Raw genomic sequence first — 5,450 nt, 5'->3', positions numbered from 1 at the left:
CTCTCTGTGCCTCTTTCTGTCTCTCCCTGCTTCTCTCTGTCTCTCCATCTCTATCTCTGTCTGTCTGTCTGTCTGTCTGTCTCTCACTCTGTCTCTCTCTCCATCTATCCCTGCCCCCTCACTCTCTCACTCCCTCTTTTTTCTCTCCCTCTGTCTTTTCTTTCTCTCTCTGTCTCTGTGTCTGTCTCTTTCTCCCTCTCTCTCTGTCTCTGTCTCTCTGTCTCTCTCCCTCCCCCTCTCTGTCTCTCCCCTTTCTTTCTCCATCTCTCTCTGTCTCTGTCTCTGTGTGTGTGTCTCTCTCTCTCCCCCTCTCTGTCTCTCCCCTTTCTTTCTTCATCTCTCTCTGTCTCTGTCTCGGTTTCTTTCTCCATCTCTCTCTCTCTCTGTCTCTGTCTTATCTCTCTCTCTCTCACATACATGCATGTGTAAACACACACACACACACACACACACACACACACACACACACACACACATAGCTGGTAGAATGATGAGAAACTAAAACAAAAAGCAGGTCCTTCCAGCCGCCGCCCCTCCCTGCGGGCGGGGCCCCTCCCTGCCCCCCTTCTCTGGCCGGCTCCTTCCTCTTTTCCCAGGACATAAAGGGCGGCGGGTCCCCCCCAGCCTGTGCAGTCTCCGCTCCCAGCCGGTGCTCAGTGCGCGAGTCCTGACGGGATCGAGGAGGGGATCGCAGGCATGGGGGACCCTTTCATCAGGCACATCGTCCTCCTGGGCTTTGAGAAGCGTTTCGCCCCGAATCAGCACTTTGTGAGTATGGCGGGGGGCTGGCCGCTGGGCCCCGGGGGGAGCTCTCGGCGTCGTCCCCCTGAAGCCCCAGCACAGAGCTGGAGCGGGAGGGATGCTCGGGACCTCGGAGCCGACCATTTCCCAGAGAATGTCGGTGACTCGGCTACAGTCACCCAGCCAGCCGCCATCCGAGGCCGGATTTGCACCCAGCTCCCCCACGCCAGGCCCGGGCCCTCCACTGGTCTTTGCTGTCCCCTTAGACTTCCCCTTTCCCCAGAGCTTTCATAAAGAGTCCTGGAGTTGAATTGGGCAAAGCCACGGCTCCGTCCCTGCGGCCCTCCCGGGTCAAACCACGGCCAGCCCTCGCCGTGCCCCCAGCGGCTGTGGGAGCCCAGAGGTGCCGCTTCCTGTCTCTGGCCCCGTTTGCTTTCCGGCCACGCGTTCAGCCTGGATGGCCTCGAAAGCCTCTTGCGGTCTTGACTCCTCTGAACCCGCCACTGGGAGGGCAGGAAGGTCCGAGATGGCCCATCGGCTCTCGGCGGGGCTCCGTGCCTGGGAGAGAGGGAAGGGGCCAGAGAGGAGCCAGCCGGCCACCAAAGAGAACCCCAGGCGTCTCCGACCTGCCCCACTTGGCCGCCGGCCCTCTGCTCGGGCTCACTTTTCCTCCCCCCTTTATCTTGGCTCCCCAGAGAGCTCCCCGAGAGCACAAGTTTCATTTCCCCCATCTTGGGGCCTGGTGGAGCTCCCTGCTCCATCCCCCTCGCCCCCCACCACACGTCTCCCGTGGGGGACTTCTGCCCGGAGCCTTCTGTTTAGGGTTCGGCCCCCTGTAAGAGTGGCTAGAAGGCCGCTGGGAAGGGCCGGAGGGCATTCTCCACTCCCCTTCCTTGCCCTTCCCGAAGTAACCTTTTTATGGGATGCCTTTTGATTGCTCCATTGGCAGTTGGCTGGCCCTACCCATGGACACTGAGCTTAGCTGTGCCCTTCTCCCTTCTCCAGGTCTACATGTTCCTGGTAAAATGGCAGGACCTCTCAGAGAAGGTGGTCTACCGCCGATTCACAGAGATCTATGAGTTCCACGTGAGTGTGGGCCCAGGAGGGGTCTGGGGTATTAGCACGGAGGGAGGGCAAAGAAGGGAAAGTGGGCCGGAAGACTCTAAGGGAAGTCATCCTTCTCTGAACACTGATTAGAAGGAAAGGACCAAAATATAGCCACTCTAGAGCCAACTTTCACTTGGTCAATCCCATTAGGAATGAGTGAGTGAAAGAATGAATAAATTAGGGGCAATTTAATAAATTAAATAAATTTATTTTAACAAATAAAATATATTAGGTGGCTTGCTGGCTAGGTGGTCTAGAGATGGGAGGTCATGGGTTCAAATCTGGCTTCAGGCACTTTCTAGCAGTGTGATCCTGGGCAAGTCACTTAACCCACGTTATCTAGCCTTTACTGTTCTTCTGCCTTGGAACTCATTACTCCTAAGATAGAAGGTAAGAGTTTTATTTTTTTTAAGTGAATAAATGAACGAATGAGTGAAAGAAAAAATAAATGTCTAAAATATTTGTTCAATGCCTGCTACATGCAAAAAGCAGATAATCCTCAAACATAGGCTAACAGGAATCTTCAAATAAGCCCAGAACATCCCCTTTGGGCTCTGAAAAGCCTTCTTGGCTTGGAGGAGGGTTGGCCTACTGACCTTCCTCCCAGGTACATTGGATAGCTCCTGGACCTCAAGTGAGGGAGACCTGAATTCAAATTGAGGCTAAGAGCAGCGCCCTCCCTCCCAGACTAAAACGAGATAATATTCGTAAAGGGCTTTGCAAACCTTAAAGCACTCTATAAATGTTAGCTGCTATTATTATTATTATTATTATTATTATTATTTTATTATTATTATTATCCTTGGCTCAAGGCCATAATAAAGAGAGTTTTGTCAGGTGCACGCAGACAGCAAGGAGAAAACCCATCTAAGAAGCATTCTGGGGAATTGGTCCAGGTTCCGATGGTTGTCCCAGAGCAGACACGAAGTGTGTGGCATCCTCCTCCTCCTTCAGACCATTGGGAGGGGTCTATATGCCCATCGCTGATTGGTCAGCTGGACACCCGGGACCACACTGGCTCCTTTTCCTGGATGGTTGCTCTCCTTCTTGGTGTCCCTTAACTCTTCTGTGTTGATCAGGAAGCTGTGGTCTGCTGGGTGGACGTAGAGTCAAGAGTGACCATAGCGGTCACTTCCCTTTGAGGTGCAAATAAGCCCTAAAATGGAGGATTCCACCAACCTTCCCAAGTCGTAGCCATCACTTTCTGGCCTGGGCCTTTTCTGATGCTCTTTCTTCTACTCAGAGTTCCCTCCTCCTCCTCCTTCTCTACTGAAATGGGATGGATCCAGCTGTGGAGACTTCCTCCTGAGACAAGACTGATTCCTTTCTCCCCCAAACTCTTGGAGCAGCCAGTCCCTCTCCCCTTCTTCTCAGTAGTCTGTTTAGTCATTTGTTCAGGCATCTTCTCTCTCCTTCTTCACTCTAAACCCTTTGAGGGAGGGACTGTACACATTTTATGCATTTTTGTGTCCCAAGACCCAGCACCAATATTCTCTACAAGGTAGTGGTTAATAAACATTTTTGGAATTGAATAAATAGGATCAATCAATCAATGTACATTTATTAAGCATTCACTAGGTTTCAGATATCTAAACTACTCCAGTGTCTCTGCCAAGAAAACTCCACTCCTTGTTTACCTCAGTTTCCCCATCTGCAAAATAAACTGGAGAAGGAAATGACAGGCTCTTCTCGTGTCTCTGCCAAGAAAATCCCAAACCCTGTTTACTTCAGTTTCTCCATCTGTAAAATGAGCTGGAGAAGGAATGGCAGACCCCTCCAGTGTCTCTGCCAAGAAAACCCCGCTCCTTGTTTACCTCAGTTTCTCCATCTGTAAAATGAATTGGAGAAGGAATGGCAGACCCTTCCAGTGTCTCTGCCAAGAAAATCCCAAACCCTGTTTACCTCAGTTTCCCCATCTGTAAAATGAGCTGGAGAAGGAATGGCAGACCCCTCTGGTATCTCTGCCAAGAAACCCTAAATGGGATATCAAAGAATCAGACACAACTGAAAACGACAAAGTTCCAGGTACTCTGCTAGGCTTGGAGATGATGATGATAAAAGTGGAACAGTCCTTGCCCTCTTGCAGTTTATTTCCATCTATCAGGCCATCAAGCACCATTTCTGAAGGGCTATCCATCAAGGGACAAGTATCTAGAAAGCCTTTACTCCTCTCCAAGCCCTGTGCTATTGGGTGGTAGTTCTGGGAGTGGATGTGAGACAGAAAAAGGAGAAATGCCCCCAGTTGGGGTTTCAATGATTGTGTGGGGAGAGAGGATGGTTCTAAGGTTCCAAATGAGAACACGGGAAGGATGAGGGCTGGTACAGACTGATTCCTCTCCGTCGTGTGGGCCACAGTGAACAAGTGGCTTGACTTTTCCTATTTTGTCTCATTTTAGAAACTGTTAAAAGAAATGTTTCCCATTGAATCTGGACAAATCAACTCAGAGAACAGAATTATCCCCCATCTCCCAGGTAGGCTCAGTGGAGGACGAAGAGATGGGAAAGAAGTCAAATCTTCTTTGAGATTCTCTCACCTCCCCTTACTGAATGTAGGGAGAATTTGATCGGAGATCTCAAGAAGAGAAGGGGGGGGGTGTCTCCGAATCCTGAGTACCATTTCTCTAACTCTGTTTCTTCTTCTGTAAAATGGGCTAAGAGTTGCAGCGAGTATCGATGGGGATTCTGTATGTGGACAGTTTTTAAAATTTGCAGTACTCAGAGCTCAATGGGTAGAGAGCCAGACCTAGAGGTGGGAGGTCCTGGGTTCAAATCTGGCCTCAGACACTTCCTGGCTGCTCTTCTGCCTTAGAACCAATATTCTTCCTTGGTCAGCCCCCTGTGACCAGCAGGGATGTGGCCTTGTTACTAGACCTTCCCCAGCCGCCCCGGATGGCTAGTAGAGCTCTGCTGCCTTCCTCTGCTGGGATCATGGTGGCTTTGTTGGCTAAGGAAGAGAAAGAGGAAGAAGAGAAAATAGAAAAAACCACTTGAAAAAGTGAGTCGGGCGATCCTGGGACAGGAAGCCAGACAAGCAATTTCTCAGCTTGTTGGCTGGGGATGGCAAGTCAGGGAGAGAGGAAGGGGAAGGACCTTGGCCAGGCTCACAGCAAAGCCTACACTGGGCTCCCAGACTCCTCCCAGCTGTCAGATAAAGCACTGGACCTGGAGTCAGGAAGATCTGGGTTTGAATCTGGGCTCAGACACTTACTAGCTGGGTCACCCTGGGCAAGTCCCTTTACCTCTGTTTGCCTCAGTTTCTTCCATTGTAAAATGGGGATAATGATAGCTTTTATCTCCCAGGGTTGTTGTAAAGAAAAATGAGGAGATAGTTGCAAATCCCTCAACACAGTGCCTGCTACGTGGAGGCACTCTATAAATGCTAGTTCCCTTTCCTTCTTAATTCCAGGGCTGGATGGTGCCTTACAGTTCATCTAGTCTAACCCTCTCCCTTTATCCAGGACCTAGAGAGGCTCCATTTCTCACCCAGGGTCACACCAATGGCAATAGGCTGAGGCCAGACTTCTATTTTTTTATAAACTGGATTTTTAAAATGTTAAACTTTTTATTTATAAATTATTTTATTTTATACATAAGTTATTAGA

At 50.1% G+C, this 5,450-nt stretch overlaps 1 long non-coding RNA gene across 1 annotated transcript; it reads left to right on the top strand.

Moving 5' to 3' along the window:
* Positions 1-652: 652 nt before the first annotated feature.
* Positions 653-4,320, top strand: LOC123246978. Its single transcript, XR_006506129.1, has 3 exons — positions 653-768; positions 1,747-1,827; positions 4,245-4,320. It is a non-coding gene; the product is annotated as an uncharacterized LOC123246978 (long non-coding RNA).
* The last annotated feature ends 1,130 nt before the right edge of the window (positions 4,321-5,450 follow it).

Source organism: Gracilinanus agilis, chromosome 4, assembly GCF_016433145.1.
Source record: "Gracilinanus agilis isolate LMUSP501 chromosome 4, AgileGrace, whole genome shotgun sequence".
NCBI lineage: Eukaryota > Metazoa > Chordata > Mammalia > Didelphimorphia > Didelphidae > Gracilinanus > Gracilinanus agilis.
Note: the sequence above shows the minus strand (reverse complement) of the source record. Positions and strands in the feature narration are given on the sequence as shown.